The 15,888-nt window shown below is 35.0% G+C and overlaps 1 pseudogene; it reads right to left on the bottom strand.

Annotated features, from left to right (window-relative positions):
* Positions 1 to 4,434, bottom strand: part of LOC116420453 — a 54,146-nt pseudogene extending 49,712 nt beyond the window's left edge.
* Positions 4,435 to 15,888: the final 11,454 nt, after the last annotated feature.

Genomic DNA, 15,888 nt, shown 5'->3' with positions numbered 1-15,888 from the left:
GGGTCAATGCCTAGTTTCTGACATACTAATTTCCAATTTTCCCAGCAGATTTTGTCAAACAGTGAATTTTTATCCCCAAAGCTGGGGTCTTTGGGTTTGTCAAATACTAGATTATTAAAGTTATTGATTATTTTGTCCTTTGAACCTAACCTATTCCATTGATCAACTAGTCTATTTCTTAGACAATACTAAATGGTTTTGGTAACTGCTGCTTAATAATATAGTTTTAGATCTGGTACAGCTAGGCCACCTTCATTTGATTTTTTTTTTCCCCCCATTAGTTCCCTTGAAAGTCTTGACCTTTTGTTCTTCCAGATGAATTTTTTGTTATTTTTTCTAGGTTTAAAATAGTTTTTTGGGAGTCTGTTGGTATAGATAAATAAATAGTTTAAATATTTTTCATCTTTATTAAATTTGCTCAAATTATCCAAGAGCACTTAATATTTATCCAATTGGTTAGATCTGACTTTATTTGTGTGGAAAGTGTTTTGTAGTTTTGCTTTTATAATTCCTGACTTTTCCTTGGCAGATAGATTCCCAAATATTTTATATTATCAACAGTTATTTTAAATGGAATTTCTCTTTGTAACTCTAACTATTGGATTTTGTTAGTGATATATAAGAATGCTCATGACGTAGGTAGGTTTATTTTGTATCCTGAAACTTTGCTAAAGTTGTGGATTATTTCTAATAGCTTTGTAGTAGAATCTCTAGGTTCTCTCTCTCTCTCTTTTTTTTTTTTTATTATAGTTACTTTTTATTGACAGAATCCATGCCAGGGTAATTTTTTTTTTTTTACAACATTATCCCTTTCCCTTTCCGATTTTCCTCCACCTCCCCCCCTCCCTAGATGGAAGCAGTCCTATATTTGAATATGTCCTAGTATATTAGATACAATGTATTAAAGAATCCAAACAGTTTTTTTTTTGCACAGGAGAATTGATTCAGAAGGTAAAAAATAACCGGGAAGAAAAACAAAAATGCAAACAGTTTACATTCATTTCCCAGTGTTTTTTTTCTTTGGTGTAGCTGTTTGTCCATCATTGATAATTGAAACTAATTAGGTCTCTTTGTCAAAAAATCCACTTCCATCAGATTACTCTTCATACAGTATCATTGTTGATGATATAATGATTCTTGTTCTGCTCCTTTCAAACATCAGTTCATGTAATTCTCTCCAAGCCCCTCTGTATTCATTTGCTTTTTCTTCAGAACAATAATATTCCATAACATTCTATCGAAAACCCAACCATTCCAATTGTGGGCTCCACTCAGTTTCCAGCTTCTAGCCACTACAAACAGGGCTGCCAAAACATTTTGCCAATATGGTCCCTTTCCTTCTTTAGTATCTCCTTGGGGTTAAGCCCAGTAAAACACTGTGGATCAAAGGTATCACAGTTTGATAACTTTTGGGCATAATTTCAGATTGCTCTCCCAGAATGATTGGATTTGTTCACAGCTCCACCAACAATGTATCAGTGTCCCAGTTTTCCCCATCCCTCCAACACTCATCATTATTTTTCCTGTCATTTTAGCCAATCGACAGGTGGTATGTATCTCAGGTTTTCTTAATTTGCATTTCTCTGATGAATAATGATTTGGAACATTTTTCATATGAGTGGTAATGATTTCAATTTCATCATCTGAAAATTGTCTTTCATATCCGACCATTTATCAATTGGAGAATTTGGTTTCTTAAAATTAGGTTGGCTCTGTATATATTTTGGAAATGAGGCCTTTATCAGAACCTTTCTTGAAGATGTTTTCCCAGTTTTTCTTCCCTTCTAATCTTGTTTACATTAGTTTTGTTTGTACAGAAGCTTTTTAATTTGATGTAATCAAAATTTTCTATTTTGTGATCAATAATAGTCTCTAGTTTGTCTTTAGTCACAAATTTCTTCCTCTTCCACAAGTCTGAGAGATAAACTATCCTATGTTCCTCCAATTTGTTCATAATCTCATTCTTTTATGTCTAAATCATGGACCCATTTTGATCTTATCTTGGTATACGCTGTTAAGTGTGGGTCCATGCCTAATTTCTGCCATACTAATTTCCAGTTATCCCAACAGTTTTTGTCAAATAATGAGTTCTTATCCCAAAAGTGAGGATCTTTGGGTTTGTCAAACACTAAATTGCTATAGTTGACTGTTCTGTCTTGTGAACCTAACCTGTTCCACTGATCAACTAATCTATTTCTTAGCCAATACCAAATGGTTTTGGTGACTGCTGCTTTATAATATAGTTTTAGATCAGGTACAGCTAGGCTACCTTCATTTGATTTTTTTCATTAATTCTTTTGAGATTCTTGACCTTTTATTATTCCATATGAATTTTGTTGTTATTTTTTTCTAGATCATTAAAATATTTTCTTGGAAGTCTGATTGGTATAGCACTAAATAAATAGATTAGTTTAGGGAGTATTGTCATCTTTATTATATTCGCTCCACCTATCCAGGAGCACTTGATATTTTTCCAATTGTTTAAGTCTGACTTTATTTTCATGGAAAGTTTTTAGTAATTTAGCTCATATAATTCCTGACTTTCCTTTGGTAGATAGATTCCCAAATATTTTATGCTGTCGACAGTTATTCTGAATGGAATTTCTCTTTGTATCTCTTGCTGTTGGATTTTGTTGGTGTAGGTTCTCTTATACCATCATATTATCTGCAAAGAGTAATAATTTGGTTTCCTCATTACTTACTCTAATTTCTTTAATTTCTTTCTCAACTCTTATGCCAAAGCTAGCATTTCTAATACAATATTGAATAGTAATGGTGATAGTGGGCAACCTTGTTTCACTCCTGATTTTATTGGGAATGGTTCCATGTGGGCTTCCTTTCAGAGTGCTCCTCTCCGACCCCTGGGAATGTTCCCAAGTAACTCTCTCAAGTGGCTCACTGGAGCTGTATTTATGCTGCTTCTCTGAGAGTGGGATTGTGAGATATCTCCCACCATGCACTCTGGCCCTAAGAGCTTCAAGGGAGGTGTGAATTCAGATATCTCTTTCTAAACCCTGAAATCTCCCAAACATGTGAACTCCAATGAGTACTTAAATACTTATGATTTCTCTAAAGGTGTGAACACAAGCATTGTTTCTATCAGTTGTACTTAGTACCTTGTTTCAAGTTCTGGCCTAAAATATGTCCTTCTAAGATCAAATCAATCATATTGAACCATGCTAAATTAGATAATTATTGTCTCTATCAACTCTAATGGCTTAACACTTTGTAAAGATTCAAACATCTCCCCTTTTCTTTTGATTTAGAACATAGGTGGTCATGACCTCCCTGACTTTTCAAGGAGATAAGAACCCCAAAAAGGTGATCATGGAAGGCCCTGACTGCTCAAAAAAGGAGTAAAAACACCATTAAAAAAAGGTGGTTACGCCCTCCCTGACATTTCAGGAAGGGAGATGAAAACACCAAAGGAAATAGAAAATCAAATCAAATTAGGGGGTTTCTAAAGGGGCTCACTGAAACAGGTATGAAACAAGGTGTACATAAATCCATCAATATGGGAGGCATTACACATAGTTATATAAGCATATAGCAATATAACACAGGCTAGTAGTAATGTAACAAATAACATGAATTAACATGAGAATTTACACATTTACACATTGTCCATTAGTTCATGTGCCAGGAATTCAATAATTCCTATAAGCTTTGAAGTAAACAATTTTTCATAACATGAATCAACATACAGAATTGTACATGTCCAGGGACTTGTAAAAGTCCTAAAAATAGTCTAAAAGGAATACATTGTCCATTAGATCACGTGCCAGGAATCCAATAATTCCTGTAAGCTCTGAAGTACTGCAATAGTCTCATCAACAATTTTTCATCTTAGGAAATTCAATGATTCCTGCTGAAACAGTCTCATCTTGTGTCAGGGAATCCAATGATTTATGAAGATTTTAAAGTTATTTTAACAGTCTCATTGCCAGCCATGCTCTTTCAGTGTCAAATGTTTCTTAAATCTTCTCCTTTGTTTTGAAGAACTTGAAACAGTCTCATCTTGTGTTAGAAATCCAATGATTCCTGAAGATTTTAAAGTTATTTTAACAGTCTCATTGTCAGTCATGCTCTTTCAGTGTCAGATGTTTCTTAAATCTTCTCCTTTGTTTCCAGATTTTTCTCCTTTTCTGTTTCTCTCTGATGGACTGGAACATTGAGCCCATACCCAGCCGTCACTGGCAATGGGTGCAAAGCAGGAACAGAAACATCTTGTTTCCTGAGAATGGATTCCGAGTGCGGGAGGAAGGTGTGAACTCACTCCTCGGGGGGTAGGCCACGACAAGTAGGAGGGCCACTGTGGTGGGCCTGGAAGTCTAGGGCATGGGCCTTGGCGGAGCCGCCACAGGTGCAGATCTTGGTGGTAGTAGCAAATATTGAAATGAGAACTTTGAAGGCCAAAGTGGAGAAGGGTTCCATGTGAACAGCAGTTGAACATGGGTCAGTCGGTCCTGAGAGATAGGCGAGTGCCGTTCTGAAGGGATAGTGATGGCCTCCATCGCCATCAGCCGATCAAAAGGGAGTTGGGTTCAGATCCCCGAATCTGGAGTGGCAGAGATGAGCGCTGCAAGGTGTCCAGTGTGGTAATGTGACTGATCCTGGAGAAGCCGGCAGGAGTCCCGGGGAGAGTTCCCTTTTCTTTCTTTTTTTTTTTTAATTAAAGAAAGTTTCTAAAGATCACCCCTGGTCAGCATCAAGTAAGCATCATCTCAATGTACTCATTTTTAACTCCATTATGTAAAATTAATTGGTCTAGTGAAATTCATATATAAAGCAAATATTCACCTATAGGATAGAAGTCTGCTAAATACCAATTGTCTGGTACAAGACTTTTCTTGTGATTTCTTGAATGATTTATATAATTTATAAATGCTGTCCTTCTTGAGAGTATTTTCTGTGCATGGTTCAAAAGCTTAAACTGAATAGTAATTCTGCCAGGGCAAGAGCCACTTCATTTCTATATTTTTTTCTGTTCTAATTCTAACCCTTCTATTTATTACTCCTGTGAGTTTGGGGGAAGTCACTGATACTTTCTGATTAAGCCAGGAGCAATAGCAACCTAATATGAAAAGATCCAGAAATACTTCTCATTCCTTATTTCTTGATTACTCTTTACATGGGCTTTACTTCAAAACTAGTTGCTTGGCCTCTACACAAATTGGATCCTTCTTTCCCCTTTCTCACCATGAATCTATTTCCCTTTATTTATTTATTCATTCATTCATTGATTCATTCATTTATTTATTTATTCATTCATTTATATATTTTTTAATAACTTTTTATTGACAGAACCCATGCCAGGGTAATTTTTTACAGCATTATCCCTTGCACTCACTTCTGTTCCGATTTTTCCCCTCCCTCCCTCCACCCTCTCCCCTAGATGGCAAGCAGTCCTATACATGTTAAATAGGTTACAGTAGATCTTGGATACAATATATGTGTGTAGAACCGAACAGTTCTCTTGTTGCTCAGGGAGAATAGGATTTAGAAGGTATAAATAACTTGGGAAGAAGAACAAAAATTCAAGCAGTTTACACTGATTTCCTAGTGTTCTTTCTTTGGGTGTAGCTGCTTCTGTCCATCCTTGATCAACTGAAACAAAGTTAGATCTTCTCTTTGTTGAAGAAATCCACTTCCATCAGAATACATCCTCATACAGTATTGTTGTTGAGATATATAATGATCTCCTGGTTCTGCTCATTTCACTCAGCATCAGTTCATGTAAGTCTTGCCAATCCTCTCTGTATTTGTCCTGCTGGTCATTTCTTACAGAACAATAATATTCCATAACATTCATATGCTGCAATTTACTCAACCATTCTCCAATTGATGGGCATCCATTCATTTTCCAGCTTCTGGCCAGAGAGTTCTCTTTTCTTTGTGAAGGGCAGGGCCACCCTGGAATGGGTTCGCCCCAAGAGAGGGGCTTGTGGGCTTCCTTTTAGAGTGCTACTCTCTGACTCCTGGGAATTCCCAAGTAACTCTCTCGAGTGGCTCACTGGAGTTGTATTTATGCTGCTTCTCCGAGAGTGGGATTGTGGGATATCTCCCAGCATGCTCTCTGGCCCTAAGAGCTTCAAGGGAGGTGTGAATTCAGATATCTCTGAAATCTCCCAAACATGTGAACTCCAATGAGTACTTAAATACTTATGAGTTCTCTAAAGGTGTGAACACAAGCATTGTTTCTATCAGTTGTACTTAGTACCTTGTTTCAAGTTCTGGCCCAAAATATCTCCTAAGATCAAATCAATCATATTGAGCCATGCCAAATTAGATAATTATTTCTCTATTAACTCTAATGGCTTAACACTTTGTAAAGATTCCAACAGTTCCAGTTTATCCCCATTATATATGATGCTTACTGATGGTTTTAAATAAATGCTACTGATTATTTTAAGGAAAAGTCCATTTATTCCTATACTCTCAAGTGTTTTTATTAGGAATGGATGTTGGACTTTATCAAATGCTTTTTCTGCATCTATTGAGATCACATGGTTTTTGTTAATTTGATTATTGATATAGTCAATTATGCTAATAGTTTTCCTAATATTGAACCAGCCCTGCATTCCTGGTATAAATCCTACTTGGTCATGATGTAATACCCTGGGGGTGATTTTCTGTAATCTTCTTGCTAATATTTTATTTAAGATTTTAGCATCAATATTCATTAGGAAGATTGGTCTGTAATTTTCTTTATCTGTTTTTGTGCTACCTGGTTTAGGTATCTGTTCTACATCTGTGTTATAAAACGGATTTGGTAGGACTCCTTCAGTCCCTATTTTTTCCAAAAGTTTACATAACATTAAAGTTAATTGTTCTTTAAATGTTTGGTAGAATTCACATGTAAATCCATCTGGTCCTGGGGATTTTTTTCTTAGGGAGTTGATTAATAGCTTGTTCTATTTCTTTTTCTAAAGTGGGACAATTTACTTTCTCCTCTGTTAATCTGGGAAGCCTATATTTTTGAAGGTAGTCATCCATTTCATTTAGGTTATCAAATTTATTGGCCTAAAGTCTGGCAAAGTAACTCATTATTGCTCTAATTTCCTCTTCATTGGTGAAAAGTTCTCCCTTTTCATTTTTAAGACTAACAATTTGATTTTCCCCTTTCCTTTTTCTAATCAGATTTACCAAAGGTTTATATATTTTATTGGCTTTTTTTCATAAAACCAACTATTAGTTTTATTTATTAATTCAAACTTTTTTTTTTTACTTTCAATTTTATGAATTTCTCCTTTTAGTTTTAGAATTTTAAGTTTAGTATTTGGGGGTTTTTTTATTTGGTCTTTTTTTAGCTTTTTAAGTTGCAAGCCCAATTCATTGATATTCTCTTTCTGTATTTTATTCAAGTAAGTCTCTAAAGATATAACATTTCCCCTTATCACCGCTTTGGCTGCATCCCACAAATTTTGGTATGAAGTCTCATCATTGTCACTTTCCTGGGTGAAATTATTAGTTGTGTTTATAATTTGCTGTTTCACCCAATCATTGTTTAAGAAGAGATTATTTAGTTTCCAATTAATTTTTGACCTATTTATCCCTAGCTTTTTGTTGAATGTAGTTTTTATTGCATCGTGATCTGAAAAGAATGCAGTTTCTATTTCTGCCTTTCTGCATTTAATTTTGAGGTCTTTATGTCCTAATATATGGTCAATTTTTATATAGGTTCCATGAACTGCTGAGAAGAAAGTGTACTCCTTTCTGTCTCCATTCAATTTTCTCTAAAGATACCTAACTTTTCTAATATTTTATTTACCTCTTTAATTTCTTTCTTATTTGCTTTGTGGTTTGATTTATCTAATTTTGAGAGTGCAAGGTTGAGATCTCCCACTGTTATAGCTTTGTTGTCTATTTCTTCTTGCAACTCTGTTAACTTGTCTTTTAGGAAGTTAGATGCATATATACCACTTGGTGCATATATGTTTAGTATTGATATTGCTTTATTGTCTATGCTACCCTTTAGCAAGATATAGTTTCCATCCTTATCTCTTTTAATTAGATCAATTTTTGCTTTTGCTTGATCTGAGATAAGGATGACTACCCCTGCTTTTTTGACTTTACCTGAAGCATAATAGATTCTGCTCCAGCCTTTTACTTTTACTCTATATGTATCTCCCTTCTTTAAATGTGTTTCCTATAAACAACATATTGTAGGGTTCTGGTTTTGATCCAGTCTGCTATCTGCTCTGCTTTATGGGAGAGTTTATCCCATTCACATTTACCATTAAAATTACTAATTCTGTATTTCCTGCCATCTTATTATCCCCAGATTATGCTTTTCTTTTTCTCAGCCCCCTTACCTTCTTCCCCAGTAATAAACTTGTGGATACCACTTGCCTCACATAATTATCCCTCTTTACATTCCCTCCCACCCACTTTGAATTCCTTCCCCTTTCTTATACCTTCCTCTTATTACTCTTTTCCTTTTCCCTTTTCCTGTCTCACTTTTTTAACAAGGTGAATTTTCTCTGTAAACCAAATATGTCAATTATTTTGTCTTTGAGCCAAATCAGATGAGAGTAAGATACATACAATGTTCCTCCTCCTCCCTAAATTCCCTCAGATGTGATAGGTTTCCTTTGCTTCTTTGTGGGATGTAGTTTCCCTCATTTTAATCCCTTTCCCCCTTTTTCTGATACTATCCCCTTTCCATTTCTACTTCCCTTTTTTATATTATATCAGTAAAGTCAAATTATGCATGCACTCTTTATATATGCCCATTACAGAAACACAGTTCTCAAGACTTCTTTTTACCTTTTTCTGCTTCTCTTGAGTCCTATAGTTGGAGGTAAAATTTTTTGTTTAGTTCTGTTTTTTTTTTTTTTTCATTAGAAACAAATGGAATTCACCTGTTTCATTAAATGTCCATCTTTTTCCCTAGAAGACAATGCTCAGCTTAGCTGGGTAGTTTATTCTTGGAAGCATTCCATGTTCTTTTGCCTTTCGGAATATCAGATTCCAGGTCCTTTGATCCTTTAATGTGGAAGCAGCTAGATTCTGAGTAATCCTTCTTGTGGCTCCTGGTATTTGAATTTTTTTTTGGCTGCTTGTAATATTTTTTCCTTAGTCTGGTAATTGTGAAATTTAGCCACAATATTCCTTGGAGTTTTTATTTTAGGGTCTTTTTCAGAAGGTGTTTGATGAATTCTTTCAATGCCTATATTATCTTCTGATTTTTATGAAATCTAGGCAGTTCTTTTTTATGGTTTTTTTGTAAAATAGTGTCTAGGCTTTTATTTTCATCATAATTTTCAGCAAGTCTAATAATCCTCAAATTATCACTCCTACAACTGTTTTCCAGATCTGTTGTTTTTCTAAGTAGATATTTAACACTTTTTTCTTGGTTTTGCTTGATTGAGTCTTGATGTCTCAACGAATCATTCATTTCTCTTTGTTCAGTTCTGATTTTTAATGAGTTATTTTCTCTATTAGTTTTTTTTTAACTTCTTATTGTGTATGTCCAGTTGAGTTTTTAAATGAGTTATTTTGCTGTATGGAATTTTTTTTCCATTTCACTAATTTTTTTTTTTTTAACTGAGTTATTTTCTTTTTCTAATTAACAAATCCTACTTTCCTGGAGGTTCTTTATCTTTTCCAACCCACAAATCCTACTTTCCTGGGAGTTCTTTATCTTTTCCAATTCACAAATTCTGTTTCCTTAGGAGTTCTTTACCTTTTCCAATTCACATTTCAGGAAGTTGTTTTCTTTTTCCACCTTATCAAATTTTTCTTTAAGTGAGTTATATGTCTTTTCTGTGCTTTCTTGCAGAATTTCTCTTTCCTTTCCCCAAATTCCTTCTAGCTCTCTTTTAAGATCTTTTATAATTTCTTCTAGGAGAGCTTAGTGTGATGGGGATCAGGTTACGTCTTCCTTTGGGGTTTTGTCTGGAGACTGTATGCTATTAATCTCCTTGGAGTTGAAAACCTACTCTCTTTCTGTATAGAAGATATAGATGGTTAGTTTATACTTGATTTTTTTTTATTCATTTTTAAAAAAAGGCTTTAGGGTCTGCCTTCAGGACAAGGAGGTTACCAGCTTCATCTGTAGAATAGGGATAGATATATGGACAGTAGCTGTCCTGCAAACGGGCTACTGAGAGTGGCCAAGCTGCAGAAGTGCCCTGGGAAGAGCCCTGCACCAGAAGTGTTTTTGCCCTGAGAAGCCTAGCTGTGCTGTGGAAGTTCTATTGCCCTGGGCAGAGCCCTCCTGCTCTGCAGATTTGTGGCTGCCCTGGCAGAACCCCCTTCTCTTTTCTCCCTCCCTGCAGATTTGTTGCTGCCCCTGGAAGAGCTTCCTTGCTGTGCAGATTTGTGGCTGTCCCAGATAAGCTCACGCTTCAGAATGCGGCTGCACAGTGCTATGGTCCATGCTGAGTGACTTCCGATGCTGGGGGTGGGTATAGCCAGATCCTGTTAGATTCTGGCATTTTTTGGAGTACACTGTATCTTTGGCCTTTTTGTAACTTCTCTGCTGATCTGCTTTGTAACCAAAGCAAAGCAGACAATGTGTGGTAGAGTCCTCCTTGCAAAATCTCCACCCAAGGAAACTGCCCCCACCCTAGTCTGCTCAATGTGCTAGACTCTGAATTTTACTTCCCTGCTTGTGCTGGCCTGCTCTCACGGATCAGGACAAACTTTTTCTGGTGATCTTCAAATTATCTTCAGCTGGTAATTTGTTGTACTTTCAATATTCATGCATTTTATCAGTCAAGCACTGTTTCTGAGGCTGAATTTGGTACTTAGTAGTCAGGGTAGGAGAGGAGCTTAGAATGAAGTATGTGTCTTCTTTGCCATCTCGGCTCTGCTCCCAACACTATGTAATCTTGATTGCTTTATGGCAGGCAGTGGGTAGAGACTATGATGATACAAACTGGCCTTGATTACCAGACAGAAAAGTTCAAATTTATTGATTAGTTCATAAGGATCCAATGAAGAATTGTTAGCTTTGGAGTAATATTACTTATAAATAAGAAAGATTATTCTTTCAGGAGTGTGAGGTATGAAGAGAATAGATGCAGGAAGATATGGCAAGGGACTCTGATGTCAGTCTTAGTTCAATGATAAAGAGGGCTGTGTTAGGAGACATGGATGTATATCTCTTCTAGAAATAGTTTGGAGAGTTGTTGCAAAGAAGGAATTGACAAGACCTTTTAATTGAGTGGATATAAGAGATGAGGGAAAAGAATGTCAGAGATAACTCCAAGGTTAAGAACATGGAAGATAGAGTGATAAAGCCACTGACAAATAGTGGCATTGGGAAGAGGGATATGTTGGGAAAAATAATGAGCTCAATTTTGGATGTGTTCAGTTTTGAGATACTATTGGAATATTTAGGCAATTGGGTCACTCAGTGTATAGAGTGCAGGACTTAGATTAAGAAAGACTTGAGTTTGAATTTTTCCTCAGAAATTTACTAGTTTTATGACCCTGGACAAGTCATTTAATCTCTGTTTGCTTCAATTTCCTTATCTCTAAAACGAGGTTGATGATAGTACCTACCTCCCCTGTTGTTGTGAGGATAAAATGGGATAATATTTACATAGTACTTGTAAACCTTAAAACACTATGTAAATGCAAATTATTATTATTAATTTGGAAATATCCAAAGGAAGTTGGAGATGTGATCTTGACACTTAGATGAGAGGAAAGGACTTAGGGATAAAGATTTTAGACTTAGGTATATATAGTGGTAATTAAAACCAGAGAAGAAAATGAATTATAAAAGGGAAGAGTTTAGAAAAAGATTAAGGCTAATACACTTGCAGAACTTTCATATGAAAAAGAATAGAAAGGTGATTACAAATCAAAAAAGAAGATAAAGGTGAAATTGGAGAGGTTAAAATACCATCAGAGTACATGTTGAACTTAAAAGAGATATTATTCACAAGAGAAGATAGACAACATTGTATTGAGGGGAAGTATAAGAACTGAAAAAACAAACCACCACCACCACCACAACAGAAGAAGCCATTCATTTAGTCACAAAATGGTCACTTGAAACTTTAGAATAGATTAAATAGAGTGTGAGGAGTTTAGATGCCCCAGTTGTTGAAAGCCATACATTTTGCTTAAAGCTTTAAAATATCAATTATGTAATTTGTGCAGTAATATATATGTGTGTATTTATACATGTATGTGCATATTTATATAGCTATTTCAGCAAAGATATAGATTCTACAGGAACAATAAAGATAGAACCAAGAAAATGTTATGTAGTAATAATATTTATTAAATTAATTAGGGAAGGATGGAACAAATAGGCACAGTGGATACACCACTGTCTTTAGTGACTTTGGGTAAGTCTTAGGAGTTCTGTTTGTCTGTTTCATCATCTATTAAAATAGCACATACCCCACAGGGTTGTTGTGAGGATTAAATGAGATAATAATGCTAAAGAACCTGACTTAGCACCTGGCACATAGTAAGTGCTATATAAATTTTAGTTGCTATCATCATCATCATCATGATGTAATGAAGTTAAACAAATATTTAGCTCATCTATTTTGTGCAAGATACTATTGGGTGCTGGAAATGTGAACACAAATTTGAAATTGTCTCTTTCCTAAAGAAGCTCAATTTCTATTAGTGAGAGATTGGGATACATCAATATAAGGTTAATTGAGTAGGGAGAAAGCATTAAAAACAAGGGTTAAAAGTCAAGAGAATATTTAGTGAGGAAGGCTACACCTGAACTAAGCCTTGAAGGCTTAATATGTAAGTATTTTGAGAGCTAGAGATAAATTCCATGAATGAGTAGATGCCAGTAATAGAGAAGGTTTGTAGAAATGTGGAAGATGGATTCCTGAACTTGAAGAATAGCTAATAGTTGACTGTAGTTTGAACAGAGCTTGCTTAAAAAGGTATGAAAAGAAAGGTAAATTGGAATGACATTGTTGAGAGCCTTAACAGCTGGATTGAGAGATTTGTATTTAATTCAAGAGGAAGTAATGGATTATAGAGAAAGTTGAGTTAGAATATGACATAGAATCCTGCCTTGTGAATATTATTTTGGCAGCTAGAGGAGGAGGAGAATTGATTTTCAAAGGGGAGAAACTGACTATCAGGAGATTTTCATAGTAATACAAACAAACAATAACAGAAAATGGCTTGAACTAGGGTAGTAGTTCTGTGACAAAAAAGGGTGACATTTATTAAATGGGTACTATTTATTTGTGTTAAGCACTAGAATTCAAATATAAGCTAAGAGAAAGCTTAATTTGAATGGGGGAAAGGGGATGTGAGTGTCTGGAAACTGCACGTAAGAGGAAATTAAAAAGGAATTGGGGTGGGCAGGAAAAAAGTGCTTAAAGGTATATTAGAGAAAGTCCATAGTCTGGAAAGGAATGTAGAGGTGTCTGGTCTAATCACTTTCCTTGAAATGGAAATGGTTCTGAGAGGAACCAGCTGGTCAGAAGAAAGGCTACAGAGATGGAATATACTTTCAAGGTAAGAAGTCTATGGTTGGAGTGAATTTTCATGGTGAGAAGGCTTCTGTGGCATGTAAAAATAGTTTAAAGAGTCTCAAAATTACTTCCTGGAGAGGAATGAAGTTGAAAAAAATATTGTGAGGATAAAATTGAGAATATAGGGTAATCAATTGAATATGAGAGTGAAGAGATAGAAGAAAGAATGAAGGAAGATAATTCTTAAGTTGCAAACCTAGGTATTTGGAAGATGATTATGCCCTTGACAGAAATAGGGTGATTTGGAGGAAGAATAAGTTTAGAAAAGCAAATCACAAGATCAGAGATTTAGAGCAGGAAGAGAAAGACTTGAGTTCAACTTCTTCCTTTTACAGATGAAAAAACTGAGGCATTGAATAGTTAAGTTATCCAGGTTCACATAGCTAGCAAATATCTGAAGCAGAACTTGAATTCCTGCGTAGAAATCTTACCCATTTTATCATGCTTCTTCTCTAATTGAGTTTGGTATGCCTACAAGACATCCAAATTGAGATGCCTAATAGACAGTATTTTTGCTAGAATAGTAGGTGATAGAGTGTTGATTCTGATGGACAAATATCTGCAAACGGATTCAATATTTTTATGCAAAATAATTTCCTATCTTATACAACAATAATAAGAGTTTTCTGTTTAAACATTTTAAATATGATTTTGTTTTTACATATTTGTAAATATGTAACTTGTTTTCTAACTGGAAAAGATATTCTGTGTTACTAAATATGTATCAGAATTTATAGCCCCACATCACTTTTGGGCTATTGCACATTGCTTAGATCACACAACATCTGAATTGAATTGGAAAAATTGTAAATTATTGTACAATTTGATGTTTAAAATGTAGAAACTAAGACAGAGTTTGCTTATAATTGAGACAAGTAAAATGACTTTCTTTTTTTAGAAATAGTTGGTTTATTGGGCCATGAATACATAGATACTGAAGACATTATCTTAGATGATAGGCTGCTAGCTTATGCCTAATGTTTTGACTTTGACGATAGGACTTAACATTGCACTATCTTTATGCTGTTATCTAGGATTTTATATGTTTCCTGCTGAAACCTGGGCAAGAACTTGAGAATATAAATGATGAGGATGAAAGTTCAAATAGAAAGGGAATATTGTGCATATGCTTCCTAGGGATGGTCTGCCTTCTTTCTTTGCATTAAAAAAGAATGAGGAATTTGGAAATGACACTTGAAGCCAGGATCAGCTATGTGAAATTTATAAATCTTCAAGCTGAACAGAAGCAAAACTTGAATGCAAAAGAAGTAATACTATTCTTGCTCAACACTATAATTATTGGCTAATCTCAGAGCCCTTGGGAAATAGATGGGTAATAGTTATCTTTCGTACTTTACAGATGAAGAAGCTGGCAAAAATAATTAATTTTCTCTGCTTCTAAAGCTCTTACTTAATCTGCATTTTGTCTTTTTCCCCTTAATACAAGCTTTTTGTTTTTATTGGTATTTAAGTGCCTGGTCCTCTTTAACTTTCATCTTTAACTTCTGGTGCTGCCCTTTAGGGATATTCAGAACAAGCCTAATCCTACTCCCATATGATACCCCTTCAAATATCTGAAGACAATGATCATGTACTCTCCAACTCTTTGACATTTAAAAATCCTCTCACCATACTGCTCACCCTCCTTTGGAACATCCCAATTTATTAACATTCTTCCTATATAGTGATATCAAGCACAGAATACAAGGACCCAGATATGTGGTTTGACCAGGGGGCAGAATATATTAGAATTAATACCTTCCATGTTGTGGATAGAAATATCATTATGAATTTTAGTTCACCTTTTTTTTTAAGTTGCCTTATCACATTGTTGCTTTATTGATCTTTTATTCTACTAACAAGCCCCAATTTCTCTCTCATAAACTTGCTTAGACATTGTCTCCTTCATCTCATACTTGTAATAGCTCTGGTATAATGGGACTGAGAAAATAATTTGGATCCAGAATATCTAGATTCTAGGTCTGACAGCTCTGTAAACTAGGGCAAGTTATTTTTTCCATCTGGGTCTATTTCCTCATTTAACATTGCCAAAATGGGAATAGTTAGATACATAATCTCTGATATCCCTTATCAAATTCCATGAATTTTTTTTAACCCCAGTGTAGGACTATATATTTATCAATATCATAGTATTTATAATTTCCATCTTATACTATTTAGTATCATGGTCTTTTTGAATGTTTATTTTGTTATTCAGTGAATGAAATATCTTAACCAGTTTTAGCTTTCTAAAAAAAATGATAAGCATGCCATCTATGCTTGCATCCTACTCATTAATAAAAATGCTGAATATCATTAAGCCAAGAAAGGATCCCTGGAGATCATTCTTTCAAGTTAAAAATCAATTCTTTCATTACTCTTTTTGGATTCAATTATTCAACCAGTGCTG

Source organism: Sarcophilus harrisii, chromosome 1, assembly GCF_902635505.1.
Source record: "Sarcophilus harrisii chromosome 1, mSarHar1.11, whole genome shotgun sequence".
NCBI classification, from domain to species: Eukaryota; Metazoa; Chordata; class Mammalia; order Dasyuromorphia; family Dasyuridae; genus Sarcophilus; species Sarcophilus harrisii.
The sequence above is the reverse complement of the archived record's forward strand: the minus strand, read 5'-3'. Positions and strand labels throughout refer to the sequence as shown.